The following is a 23735-nucleotide window of genomic DNA, read 5'->3' on the forward strand; positions in this document are numbered from 1 at the left end:
AACTTTGCTCCATCTTTACCCATTCTGTCTTGAAATATGGCACTTAAATCCAAACACATCCTTTTGTTTCTTGGGCTGTACAAACCTAAAGAAAGTGGAAGAGGAGGGGCAAAGTAGTTGATATTTTGCAACCTTCTACATTTTTCAGGCTATACTCAACTCATTTGAGATGTGATACTCTGTACTATTAATCTGAAGTACTTGTCCCCACCTTTCACTACTTTTACCACTGACTTTTAAACATTTTGTACCAAAAAGTTACACAAGTTATCTTATTGACATTCCCCAAAAGATACACTAAAAGCTAAATCTTCTTTATTATGTCTGTGTTGATCTAAATCCCTTTCTTTTAGTATTGTACTCACATTTAAACAATGCAGGTACACTCATAATTCAGAAAGCATGCAAGGTGAAAGGACTCTAATTGGAAAAATATGCATATGAAGCCTCAGAGCAGGCATGCTATAGCCAAGTTCAAAGTGTACATATTTCCATTCCAGATATTCCATGGTAGTAGCACAAAAAGCAACATATTGCATTAACACATAAGCATAAAAATGTCATCACCTATTCATGGGAGACAGGTGTTAAATTTTAGGAGTGTGTATTGTTCATATGGTATTTATGTCTTTCATGTTTGTTTGACACTCCAGAAACAATGTGACTGGGACTCATCAATAAAACTGGAAGCATTTTCTTTGATTTTTAAAATTATATATACATTTTTTTGTCATTCTTACTTTCTATTGAGAAGACACAGAGGTAAACTCATCTATGTATCTTATGAACACACACACTAATTATGCATTTCTATTATGAATATAAAAATGAATTAACTAGGTGGAATACTTTTTACCTTTATACTTCTTGATTATTCTTCCTCTGATTCCTATTGTTTCAAGTGGCAAGAATCTGTTCAATTACTTTGAAATAGGATGATAGTATTATTAACAGTAAACAGAGAATGATAAATGAAAGCATACAGGGATCTTAGAAGAGCAAAATTTTAAAAAATACTGAAAATTTAAAAAAAAATTACCTCCTTCAGGAACATCCTAGACATTCTAATGTGATGATTCACAAAACTACTCTTTTGACAGGATAGAGAGAAAGGTTTGAGTTTTATCTACTAAATAACTCTAAAAGAAACCATAGTTTTTGATGCTGAATAGATAAAATATATACTTGCACACATATAAAATGGGGAAAAAATGAACAGCTCATATTAGAAAATGGTTCTTTCCCCTCTGTTGTGATATAATTTTATTTTCCATTTAATCTAATTTTCATTATAAATTGAATGTCTTATACCAGAAGTGTGGGCTGGAAGAATTTTAGTTAGTTAATTCTCAGGAGAGAAATATATTGCATAGAAAGCTAATTTAGTGCTATAGGGTGTTCTGAAGTTTAAATATACATATATATATATATCAATATAAACTATAATTTATGTATACCTATATTTATATTCAGATATAGAACTCAAATATATTAACTTAAACAAGCCACTCTGTCATGGTGGTTTGGGGAGATCTGATAATGATACTACTAGGAGATATGACTTATGACTGTATTAACTTTAATCTCAATGCCTAGTTTTCAAACATACCTTAAAACTATAGCAACTTCATTTGTGTAGGGCTCTAAACTCCTTTAAGCAAGCAAGGTACCATTTAATCATTTATCTCTTTCATTATACTTAATGGTGAAATATCAAACTTTTGTTGCAATGTTTGGGCAAAGGCAAGAGTCCCTCCTCAGATCGCTCAAATCATGTGTGTTAAATACTATACTGGAAGTTCCAGTCATTGCAATAGGGAAAAGAAAACATAAAAATATAAAATTCTGTAAGGAAAAAATAGTTTTCTATTTACCAATGGTATGTTTATTTTATACAAAAATCTGAAGAAATCTACAAATAAGCAAGAAGAACTAAGAAATGAATTATCTAGGTCATAGGATACAAGATTAATATTAAAACTCAATTGTAATTTTTATATACTCACCTCAACATTTAGTAAACACCAAAATTTTAAACATAAAGGAATAAATTCTTTTAAAAGACATACAAGTTTTCTAGACTACTAACTCAGTAATATTTAGAGAAAGTAAGATGGACTAAATAAATGGAGACATGTCGTATTCATGATTAGGAAGAGTTTCAAAATTATGGAATTTCAGTTCTACTCAAATCAACATATAGATTCAAAGTTACTCCACTGAAAATTCCTTCAGTTTTTAAAAAGAAATTGATAACTGATTTGCAAAATATTTATGAAACAACTAACAACCTAAAACAGTGAAAGAAAATGTTTTTTTTTTAATAGGAAAGGAAAACAAATTTGGAAGATTTACTCTACTTGAGTTTAAGACTTACTAAAAGCTACCATAATCAAGAGAGTATACTGTTACCAAAGGATGGAAATACAGATTAATGAAACATAATAGAGAGTCTATAAATATATACAAATTTTTGACAAAGATTTCAAAGCAATTCACCTGGATAAGAAAATCGTTCTGTGAGCAACTGGATATCCCTATGGGAAACAAATGAACATTGAACCTTAGTTTGAAATAAACCATAACTTATACAGAAAAGCTAAAAGTTAACCATATTGAATCAAATGTATAGAATTTGGTATCCAACTGTTGGAAATACTTTTGTTTTCACCTCAAGGAAACATAATATTTATAATAATTGGTACCAAGAGAGTCTCAACAAATTTGAGAGCCAATTCACTGTAGATTATGACCTCTGCTCTTACTGGAATTAAATATAAAAATTAATTAAAATTTCTTTTAATTTTTAAAATTAAAATTTTAAACTTTTACAATTTTAGAAAAAAATATAAGTACACATACACACATATGATTTTTAAATTCATTTGTAAATACTAAAATATTTACAAATAAATGAAAACAAAAATTCTACACATCAAACTTGTAGGATGTAGCTACTTCAGTGTTTTAAGGACATTTAAATCCTTAGCTTTGTATTAGAAAAGAAGAAAGACCAACTGCTCATCCCTTATGCACATGAACTAATTATTTAGAAAAGGAAAAAGAGTATACCCAAAAAATGTATCATGAAAAATATCATAAAAATGTAATCAGAATATAATGCTATAGGAAAGATACAATAGTGAAAATCAACACAGTCAGGAACAACATAGTTGATAACGGGAATACGAATGTGAATTGAACATATCCTCTGACCCAGTACATTCACTCCACATATGTATTATAAGGATTCTTGCTCATGTGCATGAGAATATCTGTAGAATAATTATTTTAGCAGCATTTTTAGTACTAGAGAAAAACACCCTTTTGCCTACTGGCAGTAGAATGGTTAAGTAAAATGTACTCTAGTCCTTCAAAGAAACACTGCTCAGCAAAGAAAAGGAACAAGGATTGTTACATGTTATCAAGAGGGACAAGTCTCACAGTTAAGATTAAATGAAAAAAGAAAGTTACATAAACTTATATAGAGAATTAACCATTTTATATTTAATTTAAAAATGCAAAACTAAATAATATGCTAGTCAGGAATACATCCATACATAATTCAACAGTAAACAAAAGCAAGAGAATTTTGAAAATAAAATTCAAGTCAGGGTTGTCTTTAAAGGAAAGGGAAAAAGATACTCTATTTCACTATCTGGAGAATATGTACCACCCAAACAATGGTTTCTTACTTTTAACTTTTCTTTAAACAGTTTGTATAATGGGTTTTATGAAACTCAATACAACTATTTATTGTAGGCTATTGGATTGTATTGCAATAGCATTATTATTTTTTCACTGTAAAAATAACTTTATGTAGTTTCTAATTATATAAAAATTACATACTAATTGTGAAATAATTGTAACCATATAAAAGTGTAAAGAAGAAAGTAAACACAAATTGAAACCCCAACACTTTGAGAAAACAGCCATAAGCATTTTGGGGACTGCAGGTGAATGCCTCTTCTTACGCACTTGCTGATGTTCCTTTTCACAATGAGATCTCTTTCTACTATGCTTTGCCTGTTGGACACTCTTTGAGGGCCAGACACTTGGAAATGCAGCCTCAGTCCCTGCTGTCTCATTCACTTTACTTGTCCCTGGGAAAATCTCTTAGTTCTGATATCTGTAATGTTGAATAAATACTTATTTAATGCATATATGTTTTGAAACACCCACAAGTCTTCCGTTTAAAGGAACAAAAACAGATTTACATATTGGCCTGAAGGTTTAAACACGGGCTCTCTGAAAGTACAAGTGGCAGGAAGTTCCAACACTGGAAACATTCCATCAAAAATGCCCTGCCCCTGTATATGTAAATTGAAATTCATGAACTATCAACAGGAGCTTATCTCCATTGCTCCATGGGAGGAAAATGAAGGGAAAGTAATGGAAGGGTAATGAGCAAAGCAGAACTTCAGTAGCATAAAAAGGAAAAAAAAGTACCTCATTTTCTCTCCCACTACCTAGTTAAGGTTGTGTGCATGTGCACCTGAGTAAAATCACTTTTTCTCTGCCTTAAGATGGAGAAAAATAGAAACTGATATAAAAACCTATAATAATGCAGTAATAATAGTAACTACGTTTGCATTTGTGAACTGCTCTACAGAGTTTTGTCTCATTTAATACACCCATGAGCCAGCTGAGGTGGCAGGGGATACAGTCTATTATTCATTCAAAGAATTAGGAATCTGAGGCAAAAAAATTTCTGTGACTTATTCAAGGTTACAAAGCTGCTTTATGTCAGGACTAGAACTAAAGTGATCACATCAGGATGGTGGATATGTTTCACAGTTCTTTCATGCTGAGGAACATAAACATTTTCTTCAAATCAAATCTGCAAGGAAAGTAACATGGTATATAATAAAATACATTTAAATACAAGGCTATTTCAAATTTTACTCAAGTATTTAAAATTTTAGGTTATAAACTGAATTAAATAGGTGTTGCATTTTAAATATTTTGCAAACAGCTTATATAATCATTGTGATTTGCAAACATAGCTTCTGAGTGATGAGAAGAACTTTAGAGATGTCAGTCTAATTCTTTTAAAATGAGAAAAAAATTAGAGAGTTTGTTATACAAGTTCATGTAGATTTTCTGGGATAGAGTTTAAGCGACATGCAGTGCAATTTGGACTATAAAATGAAGTGTGTGTGTGTGTGTGTGTATGAGTGTGTTTATATAGCTTTATGAGTTATATAATAAGAAGCTCAATGTTAATATTTAACCAGTGATGTCTATTCGTAATTATTTTTATTATTGAATCACATAATCATGGTATTTATACTGAAACTATTTTTCTTAAAGTATGACATATATACAAAAAGGCACCCATCATGTGTGTACAGCTTGATGAATTTTCCCAAATAGATCACATCAATTAAACATAACCATACTCAGAATAAAAGTCATATCATTATCAGACCACTAGAAAGCCCCTTCTGCTCCTTTGACATCACTAAGCACCTCCTGTTCTAAATTCTAGTAACATAAGTGAATTTTGCCTCTTTTTGAATTTCATATGTATGAAATATACAATATGCACTTTTTGGCTCTGGACTTTGTATTTTTATAGCCACACCTACTTTCCTTCTTGTTCCCATCCTTTACTATTGGCAGCAAATAATCTGTTCTACATTTAGACGATTTTGTCATCTTAAGAATGTCATATAAATGAAGTCATACAGTATATATTATTTTATTATTTATATCTCATTAGCATAACTCCCTGTGGGTGCATCCAATCATTGAATGTATCAATAATCTGTTCCTTTTTGTTTTTTGAGTAACATGACATGGTATGGATGTACTGCAGTTGTGCAACCATCAGCCCACTGAAAGACATCTGGGTTGTTTCCAGTTTGGAGTTATTGCAAATAAAAATGCTATGAACATTAGTATACAGGTTTCTGTATGAACCTAAATCTTCATTTCTCTAAGACAAGTGTCCAAGAATGCAATTATAAGGACATATGGTATTTTTATGCTTAGTTTTACAAATGTGTCAAACCACTTATAGTGTGGCTATATCATTTTACATTCCTGCCAATAATGTATGAGTGACCTGGTTTCTATGTATCCTTGCAAGCATTTGGTTTTGTCACTACTTTTATTTTATTTTATTTTCTAATAGATGTATAGTGATATCTCATGATTTAATTTGCATTTCTCTAGTGGATAATGATGTTTAACATTTTTTGTGTGCTTATTTGCTTTCTATATAACCTCTTTGGTGAAATTTCAGTTGTTTCTTTTGCTCATTTTCTTTTTTTTTTTTTTTTTGTGGTACACGGGCCTCTCACTGTTGTGGCCTCTCCATTGCAGAGCACAGGCTCCGGACACGCAGGCTCAGTGGCCATGGCTCACGGGCCCAGCCGCTTTGCGGCATGTGGGATCTTCCCAGACCGAAGCACAAACCCGTTTCCCCTGCATCGCCAGGTGGACTCTCAACCACTGAGCCACCAGGGAAGCCCTGCCCATTTTCTAGTTGGATTGTTTGCTTTTTTACTTCTGTGTTCTAAGAGCTCATTATGTAGTCAAGGTCCTAGTCCTTTATCAGACATGTGGTTTTAAAATATTATTAACCAGCCTGTAGCTTTTCCTTTCATCCTATAAAGTCTTTCACATGGTAAAAGTTTTATTTACTTTTATGAGGCTCAGTTTATTATTATTTTATTTTATAGAACAAGGTTTTGATGTCAGATCTAAACTTTCTTTGCCCAGACCTACATTCCAAAGATTTATTCCTGAATTTTTTTTAAGTCTTGTATAATATATTTTGTGTTAATTTTTGTATAAGGTGTGAGTTTAGATCAGGTTACTATTTATGTATGTATGAATGTATGTATGTACATATGTATGTACATATGTATGTATTGTATCTATGTCTGCCTGGCTATGGATACCAGTTGATCCAGCACAGTTTGTTAAAAAGTCTGTCCTTCTTGCATTGCTTTTACACCTTTGTCAAAGTCAGTTGGACATATTTCTGTGAGTTTAGTTCTGGGTTCTATATTAATTTCCATTCATTTATGTGTCTATTGTTCCAGTAATACTACATTGTCTTGATTACTATATTATAGTCCTAAATATTATAGTCTGAAATACAATGATTCCTCTCGCTTTTTTCAAAATTAAAAAAAGAAACTCTTCTATGGCCTATGGCCTTTCCATATACATTTTAGAATGAGCTTGTCTATGTCTACTAAAAATATTTCAAAAAATTTTATACAAATAGTATTAAACCTGTAGAACAAGACCAAAGATATAGATATTTTTCTTAAGTCTTCCAATCCATGAATACAGTATGTCTCTCAATTTATTTATGGGTTCTTTGATTTTATCAGCATTTTTTACTTTTTAGCATACACATCCTATACATGTTTTGTTAAAGTGTACACTTAAGTATTTTATTATATTTAGAGTAACTGTGTATGGTATTATAATTTTAATTTTACTTCCCATATGTGCATTTTTAGTATATAGAAGTATGATTGATTTTTATGTGTGATCTTGTTTCCTACCTATTAGTCCTAGGAGATATTTTTGGTTGCTGTTTTTAATATTCCTTGAGATTTTCTATGTAGAAAATCATGGCATCTGAAAATAGAGTTTTATTTCTTTATTTACAGTATGAATGCTTTTTATTTCTTTTGCTTTCCATATTGCAATGGCTAGAACTCCAGTTTCATTACATTGAAAAAGAGTGGTGAGAGGAGATACCTTGTTCTTTTTTTTTTTTTTTTTTTTTTTTTTGCGGTACGCGGGCCTCTCGCTGTTGTGGCCTCTCCCGTTGCGGAGCACAGGCTCCGGATGCGCAGGCTCAGCAGCCATGGCTCACGGACCTAGCCACTCTGCGGCATGTGGGATCCTGCCGGACCGGGACACGAACCCATGTCCCCTGCATCGGCAAGTGGACTCTCAACCAGTGCACTAACAGGGAAGCCCAACCTTGTTCTTTTTCCTGATCTTAGAAGCAAAACACTCAGTCTTACAATATTAAGTATAATGCCAGCTGTAGGCTTTTTCTAGATGTTCTTTATCAAATTGAGGAAGTTCCCCTCCATTCCTAGTTTGCTGAGAGTTTATCATGAATGGGATTTGGATTCTGACAAATGCTTTTTATGCATCAGTTAATATAATTATATGATTTTTTCCTTTTATATCTGTTGATATTGTGGATTACGCTGACTAATTTTGAATACAGACTAAGCCTTATATACCTGGATTAAATCCTACTTAGCCATGTTATATAATTATTTTTACAAATAGCTGGACTTGAGTTTTTAATACTTATTTTGTTAAATTTTTAAATCTAAGACTGTAGTTTTTCTTTCTTGTATGTGTTTGTTTTGTTTTGTTTTTTGGGTTTTTGTTGTTGTTTTTTTTAATTGTCTGTTTTGGGTTAGTGTTCAGGGTAATACTGGCTTCACAAAATGAGTTGGGAAGTATTCCATCCCCCTTTATTCAGGAAAAGAATTTGTAAAATGGATGCTTGTTCATCTTTAAATGTTTGGTGAAATTCTCCACTGAAATCCTGTGTCTGAAGATTTTTTATAGGAGCATTTGAAGTATTCAATTTCAATATCCTGTTTCCTATTTCTTAATGTTTACTGGACTATTCAGATTATCTGCTTCATCTTGGCTGAGTTTTGATAGCTCTTAAATTTTTGAAGAATGTCCAAATTCTAAGTTGTCAAATGTATTAGTATAAAATGGGTAATATTATCCCTTTATTTTATATTTAATGCCTGCAGGATCTTTAGTGATATTTCCTGTTTCATTTCTGATGTTGGGGATTTATGTCTTTGTTCTTCTTATACTTTTCAGAATGCTAGAGTTTTATAAATTTTATTACATTTTTTGGACCCACTCTCTGTTTCACTGTATTTTTAATTGTTTTCCTACTTTCAGTTTTATTGATTCCTGTTCTTATTTGTGTTATTTTCTTTCTACCCATCTCTGGGTTTATTTTGATCTTCTTTTTTTAGTTTCTTTAAGTAGGGACTTAAATTATTGATTTGAGAACTTTTCTCCAATATAACATATTTAGTCCTAAAGTATCCCTCTGAACCACTTTAGCTGCATTCCATTACTTTTGATATGTTGTGTTTTCATTTTCATTCAGTTCTCTGTATTTTTAAAATTTCCTTTGAGATTACTTCATTGACCCATGCATTATTTAGAAATGTGCTGTATAATTTCCAAGGATTTTGAGATTTCTCTGCTGTTTTCTGCTATTGAGTTCTAATTTGACTTCATTATATTAAGATAACCTATTCTGTATAGATCAATGTTTAAAATGTATTGAAGTTTGTTTTATGGCCCAGGATATAGAATATCATTGTATATGTTCCACAGATGATTAAAAAGAATGTATATTCTGTGTTTGGGGGTATAGTATTTTATATGTTTTGATTAGATTTTATTGGTTGATGGTGTTGTTGAGTTCTATATCATTGTTGATTTTCTGTCTATAAGTTCTATCAGGTGCTGATAGATGGGTACTAAAATCTTCAACTATAATTTTGTATTTGTCTATTTCTCCTTTCATCTTTATCAGTTTTTGCTTCATGCATTTTGAGGTTTTGTTGTTTTGTGTTTATGCATTTAAGATTGTTATGCCTTCCTGGCAGATTGGTCCTTTTATGTAATGGTCCTCTTTGTTTCTATTAATTTTCTTTCCTTTGAAGGTTACTTTTTCTGATATTAATATGGCCAATCTCACTGTTTTCTTTGATTAATATGTTCATGATATATATATATATATATATATATGTATATATATATATATATCCTTTGCCTTAAAGCTAACTAGTTCAGTGTATTTGAAGTGAGTTTCTTGTAGACAGAATATTGTTGAATAATATGTTTATCTACTCCACAAATCTTTCTTTAACTTGCTGTATTTAGACTATTTAAACCTAATATATTTATTGCTATGTTAATGCTTAAGTCTGCCATTTATTATTTGTTTTCTATTTCGCATTTTTCTGTTTAGCTTTTCTTAATTTCCAGTGGTTACTTGAACATTTTTTAGAAGATATCTTGATTTTTTTACAGTGTTTTGCTTTTTTTTTTTTTTTTTACAACATATTGCTTTGCATGTTTTCCTGTTGGTTCTCTAGTTACTACAGTATATATACATAATTTACTATGGTCTACTTAATGATGTTTTACCACTTCAGGTGAAGTGTAAAAATCTCATTTCCTCTTAGGTCCTTTACCTTAGTTTCAGTTATTCTCTTTTTCAGTTTTATAAATTTCTATTTACTTCTTTTTAAATAACATCTATGTTTTTATTGATATTTTCTCTTTTAAAAACATAATTGTTTCAAGAGAACTTGCAATTGCTTGTTAGATCCTTTTTATCATAGATATTTTCTTCCCAGATAATTCCAATATTTGATTCAATTTGTTATCGTCAGTTGTTAATTGTCTTTTCTCATTCATGGTGTAATTTTCCTGGTTCTTGCTATGAGGAGTGATTTTCAATTGTAACTTGGAAATTTTGGATATTGTATTCTAGACTCTGAGTCTTTTTACTCCTCTCTTTTAGGCAGGCAGTTCTGCTGTGCTGTAGCATTAGGGCTGGGTGAATGTGTATGCTCAATTTCCCACTGGGCCCAACTGGCACCAGGGAGGGGGGAGCAGAAGGCTGACTGACTGCCAGGTTGCTGCAGGTTTCAGGTAGAAGCTCAGCTCCCCAGTACTGACACCAAGATAGGGAAGGGTGGAAATAGAGTGCTCACTAGTTCCCCCTTCCAGCACCTCCTCTGCCTCATTGCTGCTGGGTACAGGTGGTGGTCCAGCTCACCACTGGCTACCTCTCCACTAACATTATACCTGCTGGTGATAATGAGCACTCCTGCTTTTGCCAGGCAGGGAATAGAAGATCAGCTCCCTGCTCAGCCTTGCTGAGTCGACCTTGGAAGGAGAATTAAGAGTACCTGCTGTTTCTGCTGCATGGAAGATGGATAACTAGCTCCCAGCACAGCCGTGCTAATATATAATCCCTGCAGGGGAATTGCACAGTGGATGGAAGATAACATGCCCACTCATTGCTGCTGACACTAACCTAGCAGCTGATTACCACCTGCCAAGAAGATGGAAGATTAGCTTTCTGCTCATCCAGAGACTCAGTCCTCAGGTGAATAGGAGAGCAGAACTGAGCGCTATCAGTTTAGCTACTGCTCCACCCTGCTACCGCCACCTAGTAGGGGACTGGGAGCACTGGTACATCCTTCCACCTGCAGGTAGATGAGGGGTGAAAAATCAACTCTGATCAGAAACTGGAAGCACAGGAGAAAAGCATGTTTTTCCCTTTAGTGTTCGGTTGGAGGAGGATTGGTCTTGCCGAAAACGTTTTACATTGTCAGGTAATCCTTTTTCTGACATTTTGGCTTGGAAGGAACAAAATTTCTTGGGGCTTTTTTTTTTTCCTTTTGTTCCTGCCAGTGGTTCCAGGTTAGAGGCTTCTGCAGTGGCTTGTCCAGGGCATCTTGGAAGCAAAAAGGAAACAGAGAACTCACCTCCTTGTCGTCCTTAGAGGTGTCTCACAGTGATAGGCTGTTGGCCTTCTTCTTTGAACCTTTCTAAGTTTATTTGTAGTGTTATGTCCAGGGCTTTATTTTGTTTTATTTTTGTTGTTGTGAGAGGGAGGAGATAGAGCAAATAGGGTTACTCCATCTGAGCAGAGACAAAAATCTGCAATTGCTTTTTGTATATTGGCCTTGTATACAAAGACCTTGATAAATTTAATTATTTATTCTAAAAGTTTATTAATTGTTTTGGATTTCCTGTGTATTCAGCTATGAAATCTGTAAATAATGAGTGTTATGTCTTCCTTCCAATCCATATGCTTTTATTTCTTTTCCTTAACTTTTTGGTCTCCAGTGTAATAAAAATGATTAAAGGTGGTAATAATGATCATCCTTGTTTGTTCCCAAACTGAGACTATGTGACAGTATTTCACCATTAAATATGGTATTTGCAGTAATTTTTGTTCATTCTTATTTTGCGATAGCTATAATTCTCTTCCATTACAAGTTGGTAAGTCTTTCTATCAGGTAATGCTATTTTTCCTATCCTTTCTGTGTTAATGTTGTGAAATAAATTGATCTTTTCAGCATTTGTCCTCCTTTTGTTTATTAAAATATTATTTACATACATTAAAATTTATCCATATTACATGTAAAATTTGTTTAATTTTGGTAATTGTATAAAATTGAGTGACCAACATTACCATTAGAAAATAGTTCCCATACAATAAAACCTTTTTCCGTCTTGCTTTGTCATGAATTTCCTTTCCAAAGACCCAGCCCCAAGCAATCATTGATCTGCTCTATGTCACTTTTATCTTCTTATAACTTCATTTAATGTACATAGTCTTTTTTGACTTTTTCATTTTGCATAATATTTTCAAGATTCATCCATGTTGATTGCATTATTATTTTGTTCCCCTTTAAACCATAAACAAAGCAAAAAGATAACCTATGAACTGGAAAAAAATATTTATAAACAATATGACTGACAAGGGCTTAATTTCCAAAATATACAAACAGCTCACAGCTTAATATAAAAAAAAAACCCAATCAAAATATGGGCAGAACTCTGAAAGAGACATTTCTCCAAAGAATACATACAGATGGACAACAAGCACATGGAAAGATGCTCAACAGCGCTAATTATTAGAGCAATGTAATCAAAACTACAGTGTGTTATCACCTTACACCAGTCAAAATGGCCATCATCAAAAAGTCTATGAATAGTAAGTGCTGCAGAGGGTGTGGAGAAAAGAGAATCCTCCTACAATGTTGATGGGAATGTACGTTTGTACAGACACTGTGGAGACCAGTATGGAGGTTCCTTAAAAAAATAGAGTTACCATAAGATACAGCAATCTCACTCCTGGACATATACCCAGAAAAAATGAAAACTCTAAATTGAAAAGATACACGCACCCCAATGTTCACAGCAGCACTATGTACAATAGCCAGGACATGGAAGCAACCTAAGTGTTCATCCACAGATGAATGAATAAAGAAGATGTGGTATATACACACAATGCAGTATTACTCAGCCATGAAAAGGAATGATATTGCCATATGCAGCAATATTGATGGACTTATAGATTATCATACTAAGTGAAGTAAGACAGACAGAGGGAGACAAATATCATATGATATTACCTATTGTGTGATCAAAAAAATAATACAAAGGAAAAATATATACAAAATTTAAAAAGAATCACAGACATAGAAAACAAACTTATGGTAACGACAAGGATTTACTAAACTTCATAGGGAACTATATTCAATACCTTGTAATAACCTATAATGGAAATATATATATAATTTTTAACACTTTGCTGTACACGTGAAACTAGCAGAATATAGAAAATCAACTATACTTCAACAAAAAATTTTGTTCCTTTTTATTGCTGAATAGAATTCCATGGTATGCATATACAACAGTGCAGTTATACACTCACCATTTAATGGAGATTTGGGGTTGTTTTATTGAGGTTGTAATGACTATTCTAATATAAACATTAATATACATGTTTCTGAGTAGACATAAGTTTTAATTCTGCTTAGATAATTGCCTAGAATTGGAATGACTGTGTTTATTTTTTGTGTTTTTTAATTTTTTTCTCATTTTTTACTCTTTTTTTAAAGGTCTTTATTGGAGTATAATTGCTTTACAATTGTGTGTTAGTTTCTGCTTTATAACAAAATGAATCAGCTATACATATACATATATCCCCATATCTCCACCCTCTTGCATCTCCCTCCCACCCTCCCTATCCCACTTCGCTAGATGGTCAAAAAGTACCTAGCTGATCTCCCTGTGCTATGAGGCTGCTTCCCACTAGGTATCTATTTTACATTTGGTAGTGTATATATGTCCATGTCACACTCTCAGTTAGTCCCAGCTTATCCTTCCCCCTCACCGTGTCTTCAAGTCCACTCTCTAGGTTTGTATCTTTATTCCTGTCCAGCCCCTAGGTTATTCAGACCTTTTTTTTTTTTTTTTTACATTCCACATATATGTGTTAGCATACAGTATTTGTTTTTCTCTTTCTGACATACTACACTCTTATTTGACAATCTCTAGGTCCAACCACCTCACTACAGATAATTCAATTTCATTTCTCTTTATCGCTGGTAATATTCCATTGTATATATGTGCCACATCTTCTTTACTCATTCATCTGTCGATGGACACTTAGGTTGCTTCTGTGTCCTGGCTATTGTAAGTAGAGCTGCAATGAATACTGCGGTACATGACTCTTTTTGAATTATGATTTTCTCAGGGTATATGCCCAGTAGTGGGATTCCTGTGTCATATGGTAGTTCTATTTTTAGTTTTTAAAGGACCCTCCATACTGTTCTCCATAGTGGCTGTATCAATTTACTTTCCCACCAACAGTGCAAAGGGTTCCTGTTTCTCCAGACCCTCCCCAGTATTTATTGTTGTAGATATTTTGATGATGTCCATTCTGACTTGTGTGAGGTAATACCTCATTGCAGTTTTGATTTGCATTTCTCTAGTGATAAGTGATGTTGAGCATCCTTTCATGTGTTTGTTGGCAATCTGTATATTTTCTTTGGAGAAATGTCTATTTAGATCTTCTGCCCATTTTTGGATTGGGTTGTTTCTTTTTTTTTTTAATATTGAGCTGCATGAGCTGCCTGTATATATCGGAGATTAATCCTTTATCCTTTATCAGTTGCTTTGTTTGCAAATATTTTCTCCCATTCTGAGGGTTGTCTTTTTGTCTTGTTTATGATTTCCTTTGCTGAGCAAAAGCTTTTGAGTTTCATTAGGTCCCATTTGTTTATTTTTGTTTTCATTTCCATTTCTCTAAGAGGTGGGTCAAAACGGATCTTGCTGTGATTGATGTCAAAGAGTGTTCTTCCTATATTTTCCTCTAAGAGTTTTATACTGTCTGGCCTCACATTTAGGTCTTTAATCCATTTTGAGTTTATTTTTCTGTATGGTGTTAGGAAATGTTCTAATTTCATTTTTTACATGTAGCTGTCCTGCACCACTTATTGAACAGGCTGTCTTTTCTCCACTGTATATTCGTGCCTCTTTTCTCAAAAATAAGTTGACCATATGTGCCTGGGTTTATCTCTGGAGTTTCTATCCTGTTCCATTGATCTGTATTTCTGTTTTTGTGCCAATACCATACTCTCTTGATTACTGGAGCTTTCTATTATAGTCTGAAGTCAGGGAGCCTGATTCCTCCAGCTCCGTTTTTCTTTCTTAAGATTGCTTTGGCTATTTGGGGTCTTTTGTGTTTTCTTACAAATTGTGAAATTTTATGTTCTAGTTGTGTGAGAAATGCCATTGGTAGTTTGATAGGGATTTCATTTAATCTGTAGACTGCTTTGGGTGGTATAGTCATTTTTACAATGCTGGTACTTCCAATGCAAGAACATGGTATATCTCTCTATCTGTTTGTATCATCTTTAATTTAATTCTTTCATCACTGTCTTATAGGTTTCTGCATACAGGTCTTTTGTCTCCTTAGGTAGGTTTATTCTTAGGTATTTTATTCTTTTTGTTGCAAAGGTAAATGGCCATGTTTCCTTAATTTCTCTTTCAGTTTTTTCATCATTAGTGTATAGGAATGCAAGAGATTTCTGTGCATTAATTTTGTATCCTATGACTTTACCAAATTCACTGATTAGCTCTAATAATTTTCTGGTAACATATTTAGGATTCTCTATATATAGTATGTCACTGCAAACAGTGACAGCTTTAATTCTTCTTTTCCAATATGGATTCCTTTTATTTCTTTTCTTCTCTGATTGCTGTGGCTAAAACTTCCAAAACTATGTTGAATAGTAGTGTTGAGAATGGACAACCTTGTCTAGTTCCTGATTTAGAGGAAATGGTTTCAGTTTTTCACCACTGAGAGCGATGCTGGATTTGAGTTTGTCATATATTGCCTTTATTTTGTTGTGGTAAGTTCCCTCTATGCCTACTTTCTGGAGAGTTTTTCTCATAAATTTGTGTTGAATTTTGTCAAAAGATTTTCCTGCATCTACTGAGATGATCATATGGTTTTTATCCTTCAATTTGTTAGTTTGGTATATCACATTGATTGATTTGGGTATATTGAAGAATCCTTGCATTCCTGGGATAAACCCCACTTGAGCATGTTGTATGATCCTTTTAATGTGCTGTTGGATTCTCTTGGCTATATTTTGTTGAGGATTTTTGCATCCATGTTCATCAGAAGTATTGGTCTGTAGTTTCATTTCTCAGTGACATCTTTGTCTGGTTTGGAATAAGGGCGATGGTGGCCTTGTAGAATGAGTTTGGGAGTGATTCTCCTTCTGCTATATTTTGGAAGAGTTTGACAAGGATAGGTGTTAGCTCTTCTCTAAATGTTTGATAGAATTTGCCTGTGAAGCCATCTGGTCCTGGGCTTTTGTTTGCTGGAAATTTTTAATCACAGTCTCAATTTCAGTGCTTGTGCTTGGTCTATTTATATTTTCTATTTCTTCCTGGTTCAGTCTCGGAAGGTTGTGCTTTTCTAAGGATTTGTCCATTTCTTCCAGGTTGTCCATTTTATTGGCATATAGTTGCTTGTGTTAATTTCTCATGCTGTTTTGTATTTCTGCAGTGTCATTTGTTACTTGTCTGGTTTCATTTCAAATTCTATTGATTTGAGTCTTCCCTTACTTTTCTTGATGAGTCTGGCTAATGGTTTATCAAATTTGTTTACTTTCTTAAAGAACCAGCTTTCAGTTTTATTGATCTTACCTATTGTTTCCTTCATATTTGTCATTTATTTCTGATCTAATCTTTATGATTTATTCCCTTCTGCTAACTTTGGGGTTGTTTTGTTCCTCTTTCTCCTATTGCTTTAGGTGTAAGGTTAGGTTGTCTATTTGAGATGTTTCTTGTTTCTTGAGGTAGGACTGTATTGCTATAAACTTCCCTCTTACAACTGCTTTTGCTGCATCCCATAGGTTTTGGGACATCGTGTTTTCATGATCATTTGTTTCTAGGTATTTTTTTATTTCCTCTTTGATTTCTTCAATTATCTTTTGGTTATTTTGTTGTGTATGGTTTAGCCTCCATGTGTTTGTATTTTTTACAGATTTTTTCCTGTAATTGATATCTAGTCTCATAGAATTGTGGTTGGAGAACATACTTGATATGATTTCAAATTTCTTAAATTTACCAAGCCTTGATTTGTGACCCAAGATATGATCTGTCCTGGAGAATTTTCCATGAGCACTTGAGAAGAAAGTGTATTCTGTTGTTTTTGAATGGAATGTCCTATAAATATCAATGAAGAACATCTTGTTAATGTATCATTTAAGGCTTGTGTTTCCTTATTTATCTTCATTTTGGATGATCTGTGCATTGTTGAAAGTGGGGTGTTAAAGTCCTGTACTATGATTGTGTTACTGTCAATTTCCCCTTCTATGGATTTTAGCATTTGCCTTATGTATTCAGGTGCTCCTATGTTGGGTACATAAATATTTACAAGTGTTATATCTTCCTCTTTGTTTGATCCCTTGATCATTATGTAGTGTCCTTCTTTGTCTCTTGTAATAGTCTTTATTGTAAAGTCTATTTTGTCTGATATGAGAATTGCTACTCTAGCTTACTTTTGAATTCCATTTGCAAGGAATATCTTTTACCGTCCCCTCACTTTCAGTCTGTATGTGTCCCTAGGTCTGAAGTGGGTCTCTTGTAGACTGCATATATATGGGTGTTATTATTTTGTCCATTTAGACAGTCTATGTCTTTTGGTTGGAGCATTTAATCCATTTACATTTAAGGTAATTATCGATATGTATGTTCCTGTTACCATTTTTTAAATTATTTTGAGGTTTTTTTTTTTGTAGTTCTTTTCCTTCTCTTGTGTTTCCTCCCTAGAGAAGTTCCTTTAGCATTTGTTGTAAAGCTGGTTTCGTATTGCTGAATTCTCTTAGCTTTTGTTTTTCTATAAAGGTTTTAATTTCTCTGTCAAATCTGAATTAGTTTCTTGCTGTGTAGAGTAATCTCAGTTCTTGGTTCCTTTCATCACTTTAAATATGGCCTGCCACGCCTTTCTGGCTTGCAGAGTTTCTGCTGAAATATCTGCCATTAACCTTATGGGGATTCCCCTGTATGTTGTTTGTTGTTTTTCCCTTGCTGCTTTTAATATTTTTTCTTTGTATTTAATTTTTGATAGTTTGATTAATATGTGTCTTGGTGTGTTTCTCCTTGGATTTATCCTGCATGGGACTCTCTGCACTTCTTGGACTTCATTGACAATTTCCGTTCCCATATCAGGGAAGTTTTCAACTATGATCTCTTCAAATATTTTCTGTCCCTTTCTTTTTCTCTTCTTCTTCTGCTTCTGGGACACCTATAATTTGAATGTTGGTGCATTTAATGCTGTCTAAGAGGTCTTTGAGACTGTCCTCAAGTCTTTTCATTCTTTTTTCTTTATTCTGCTCTGCAGTAGTTATTTCTACTATTTTATCTTCCAGGTCACTTATTTGTTCTTCTGCCTCTGTTATTCTGCTATTCAATCCTTCTAGAGAATTTTAAATTTCATTTACTATGTTGTTCATCATTGTTTGTTTTCTCTTTAGTTCTTCTTTGTCCTTGTTAAACCTTTCTTGTATTTTTTCCATTCTATTTCCAAGATTTTAGATCATCTTTACTATTATTAGTCTGAATTGTTTTTCAGGTAGACTGCCTGTTTCCTCTTCATTTGTTTGGTCTGGTGGGTTTTTACCTTGCTCCTTCATCTGCTGTGTGTTTCTCTTTCTTCTCATTTTGCTTCACTTACTGTGTTTGGGTTCTTCTTTTTGCCCCCTGCAGGTTCCTAGTTCCCGTTGTTTTTGTTGTCTGCCCCCAGTGGCTAAGGTTGGTTCAGTGGGTTGTGTAGACTTCCTGGGGGAGGGGACTGATGCCTGTGTTCTTTTGGATGAGGCTGGATCTTGTCTTTCTGGTGGGCAGGACCACGTCTGGTGGTGTTTTGGGGTGTCTGTGACCTTATTATGATTTTAGGCAGCCTCTCTGCTAATGGGTGGGGTTGTGTTCCTGTCTTGCTAATTGTTTGGCATAGGGTGTCCAGCACTGTAGCTTTCTGGTCATTGAGTGGAGCTGGGTCTTAGCGTTGAGATAGAGATCTCTGGGAGAGCTTTCGCTGTTTGATATTATGTGGAGCCCTGAGGTCTCTGGTGTACCAATATCCTGTACTTAGCTCTCTCACCTCAGAGGAACAGGCCTGACACCTGGCTGGGGCACCAAGACCCTGTCAGCCACAGGGCTCAGAAGAAAAGGGAGAAATGGAAAGAAAGAAAGGAAGGAAGGAAGGAAGAAAGAAAGGAAGAAAGAAAGAAGAAAATAAAATAATGTTATTAAAATAAAAATATTATTCAAAATAAAAAAAATTAAATAGTCATAAAAAAAGAAAGAAAGAAAGAAGAGAGCAACCAAACCAATAAACAAATCCACCAATGATAACAGGAACTAAAAACTGTAGTGTAAAAAAAAAAATGGAAAGACAGAACCATAGGACAAATGGTGAAAGCAAAGCTATACAAAGTCACACAAAGAAGCATACACATACACACTCACAGAAAGGGTAGAAGGAAATATATATATATATATATATATATATATATATATATATATATATATATATATATAATTGAGAGAGCAATCAAATCAAAAAACAAATCTACCAATGATAATAAACTCTAAATACTAAACTAAGATAAACATAAAACCAGAAACAAATTAGATGCAGAAAGCAAACCTCAAGCCTACAGTTGCTTCCAAAGTCCACTGCCCCATTTTTTAGATGATTCATTGTCTTTTTAGGTATTCCACAAATACAGGGTACATCAAGTTGATTGTGGATATTTAATCTGCTGCTGCTGAGGCTGCTGGGAGAAATTTTCCTTTCTCTTCTTTTTTCACACAGCTCCTGTGGTTCAGCTTTGGATTGGGCCCCACCTCTGAGTGTAGAACACCTCAGGGTGTCTGTTCTTCTCTCCTACAGGATGGGGTTAAAGTAGCAGCTGATTAGGGGGCTCTGGCTCTCTCAGGCCAGGGTCAGGAAGGGGTACAGAATGCAGGGCAAGCCTGCAGCGGCAGAGGCCAGCATGACATTGCAACAGCCTGAGACATGCCAGGTGTTCTCCCAGGAAATTGTCCCTGGATCATGGGATTCTGGTAGTGGTGGGCTGCACAGGATCCCGGGAGGGGAGGTGTGGCTAGTGACCTGTGCTTGCACACAAGCTTCTTGATGGCTGCAGCAGGAGCCTTAGTGTTTCATGACCTTCTCTTGTGTCCATGCTGATAGCCGCAGCTCGCTCCCTTCTCTGGAACCCGTTTAGGCAACGCTTTGAATCCCCTCTCCTCGCACACCCCGAAACAATGGTCTCTTGCCTCTTAGGCAGTTCCGGACGTTTTCACGGACTCCCTCCCAGCTAGCTGTGGTGCACTAGCCCCCTTCAGGCTGTGTTCATGCTGCCAACCCCAGTCCTCTCCCTGACCTCCAAAGCTGTAGCCTCAGCTCCCAGCCCCCACCTGCCCTGGTGGGTGAGCAGACAAGCCTCTCAGGCTGGTGAGTGATGGTCATCACCAATCCTCTGTGTGGGAATCTCTCCGCTTTGCCCTCTGCACCCCTGTTACTGTGCTCTCCTCTGTGGCTCCAGAGCTTCACCCCTACCACCTCCCATCTCTGCCAGTGAAGGGGTTTCCTAGTGTGTGGAAACTTTCCCTCCTTCACAACCCTCTCCCAGAGGTGCAGGTCCCATCCCTATTCTTTTGTCTCTGTTTTTTCTTTTACCCTACACAGGTACATTTGGAGTTTCTTGCCTTTTGGGAAGTCTGAGGTCTTCTGCCAGTGTTCAGTAGGTGTTCTGTAGGAGTTGTTTCACATGTAGATGTGTTTCTGATGTATCTATGAGGAGGAAGGTGATCTCCATGTTTTACTCCTCCACCATATTGAAGGTCTCTCTTCGGAATGATTGTGTTTTATGTTAAATGTATGCCATACTGCTTTTCAAAGTGGCTCTAACATTTTGAATTCCCATGAGCAAGGAATGAGGGATGCAGTGGCTCCACATCCTTACCAAAACTACATTGTGTCAGTCATTTTTACTTTTGCTGTTTGCACCCTCACTTGTGTGTGTGTGTGTAGGTCTATTGTAGGTTTGATTTGTATTTCTATGATAACCAGTGATGATGCAAGCTTCTTTTTGGTATATTACACAGTCATGTATCTTCTTTTTTGAGATGTCTGTGTAGTTTGCCAATATTTTTGTTGGCTAATATTTTCTTATTATAGAAGTGCTTTATACATTTTGGGTACAAGATCTTTGATAGACATTTGTTTTACAAATTATTTTCATACTTTGTGACTTGCAATTTTCTTATATTAAATATCCTGTAAAGAGTAAAATGTTTTATTTTTTTAATTGAAGTAGAGTTAATTTACAACATTGTGTTAGTTTCAGGTACATGGCAAAGTGATTCAGTTATACTCATGTATATAGTTACATATACTTTTTTCTGATTATTTTCCCTTATAGGTTATTATGAAATATTGAGTCAGTTCCCTAAGCTATACAGTAGGTCCTTGTTGGTTATTTATTTTATATATAGTAATGTGATATGTTAATTCCAAACCAGTAATTTATTCCTACCCCAACTCCCCTTTCCACTTTGGTAACCATAAGTTTGTTTTCTAAGTCTGTAGGTCTATTTATGTGTTGCATATAAGTTCATTGGGATCATTTTTTTAGATCTCATATATAAGAGATATCATATGATAGTTGTCTTTGTCTTGCTTACTTCATTTAGTATGATAATCTGTAGGTCCATCCATGTTGCTACAATGGCATTTTTTTCATTTTATATGGCTGAGTAATATATATGTACACCACATCTTCTTTCTTCATTCATCTGTCGATGGACACTTAGGTTGCTTACATGTCTGGCTATTGTAAATAGTGTTGCAATTAACATTGGGGTGTACGTATATTTTCTAATTATTGTTTTCTCCAGATATATGCCCAGGATTGGGACTGTAGGATCATATGGTAGCTCTATGTTTACTTTTTTAAGGAACTTCCATACCATTCTCCATAGTGGCTGCACAAATTTACATTCCCAACAAAGTATAAGAGGGTTCATTTTTCACCATACCCTCTCTAGCATTTATTATTTGTAGACTTTTTGATGATGGCCATTCTGACTGGTGTGAGGTGATTACGCATTGTTGTTTTGATTTGTATTTCTCTAATAATTAGTGCTGTTGAGCATCTTTTCATGTGCCTTTAGGCTTCTTTGTATGTCTTCTTTGGAGAAATGTCTGTTTAGATCTTCTGCCCATTTTTTGATTGTGTTGTTTGTTTTTATGATATCCAGTTCTATGTGCTGTTTGTATATTTTGTAGATTAAGCCCTTGTCAGTCGCATCATTTGCAAATATTTTCTACCATTTTGTAGATTGTCTTTTCACTTGGTTGAAGTTTTCCTTTGCTCTGCAAAAGATTTTAAGTTTAATTAGGTCCCATTTGTTTATTTTTGGTTTTATTTCCATTACTCTAGGAGACAAATCCAAAAAGATACTGTTATGATTTATATCAAAGAGTGCCCTGCCTGTTTTCCTCTAAGAGTTCTATAGTATCCAGTCTTACATTTATGTCTTTAATTCATTTTGAGTTTATTTTTATATATAGTATTACAGAATGTTCTAGTTTTATTTTTTTTACATGTAGCTTTTCAGTCTTCAAAACACCACTTATTGAAGAAACAATCTTGTCTCCATTGTATACTCTTGCCTCCTTTGTGTAGATTAATTAGCTATAGGTGTGTGGGTTTGTTTGTGGGCTTTCTATTCTGTTCCATTGATCTATATGCCTGTATTTGTGACAGTACCATACCATTTGGCTTACTGTAGCTTTGTAGTATGTTCTGAAGTCAGGGAGCCTGATTTCTCCAGCTCCAGTTTTCTTTCTCAAGATTGTTTTGGCTACATGGCATCTTTTGTGTTTCCATGCAAATTTAAAATTTTTTGTTCTAGTTCTGTGAAAAATATAATTGGTAATTTGATAGGGATTGCATTGAATCTGTAGATTGCCTTTGGTAATATAGTCATTTTGACAATATTGATTCTTTGAATCCAAGAAGAGAGTATATCTTTCCACCTGTTTGTGTCATCTTTGATTTCTTTCATCAACATCTTATAGTTTTCAGAGTACAGGTCTTTCACCTCCTTAGGTAGGTTTATTCCTAATTATTTTATTCTTTTTTATATGACGGTGAATGGGATTGTTTCTTTAATTTCTCTTTCTGATCTTTCATTGTTAGTGTATTGAAATGCAATAGATTTCTGCATATTAATTTTGTATCCTTCAACATTAGTGAATTCATTGATAAGCTCTAGTAGTTATGGTAGTGTCTTTAGGATTTTCTATGTATAGTATCATGTCATCTGCAAACAATGACAATTTTACTTTTCCCCTTAAAATTTGGATTCCTTTTATTTCTTTTTCCTTTCTAATTACTATGGCTAAGATTTCCAAAACTGTTGAAAAACAGTGGTGAGAGTGGGCATCCTTGTCTTGTTTCTGATCTTAGAGGAAATGCTTTCAGCTTTTCACCATTGAGTATGATGTTACCTGTGGGTTTGTCCTATATGGCCTTTATTATGTTGAGGTAGGTTCCCTCTATGCCCACTTTCTG

This window comes from Phocoena sinus, chromosome 4 (genome assembly GCF_008692025.1).
Source record: "Phocoena sinus isolate mPhoSin1 chromosome 4, mPhoSin1.pri, whole genome shotgun sequence".
NCBI lineage: Eukaryota > Metazoa > Chordata > Mammalia > Artiodactyla > Phocoenidae > Phocoena > Phocoena sinus.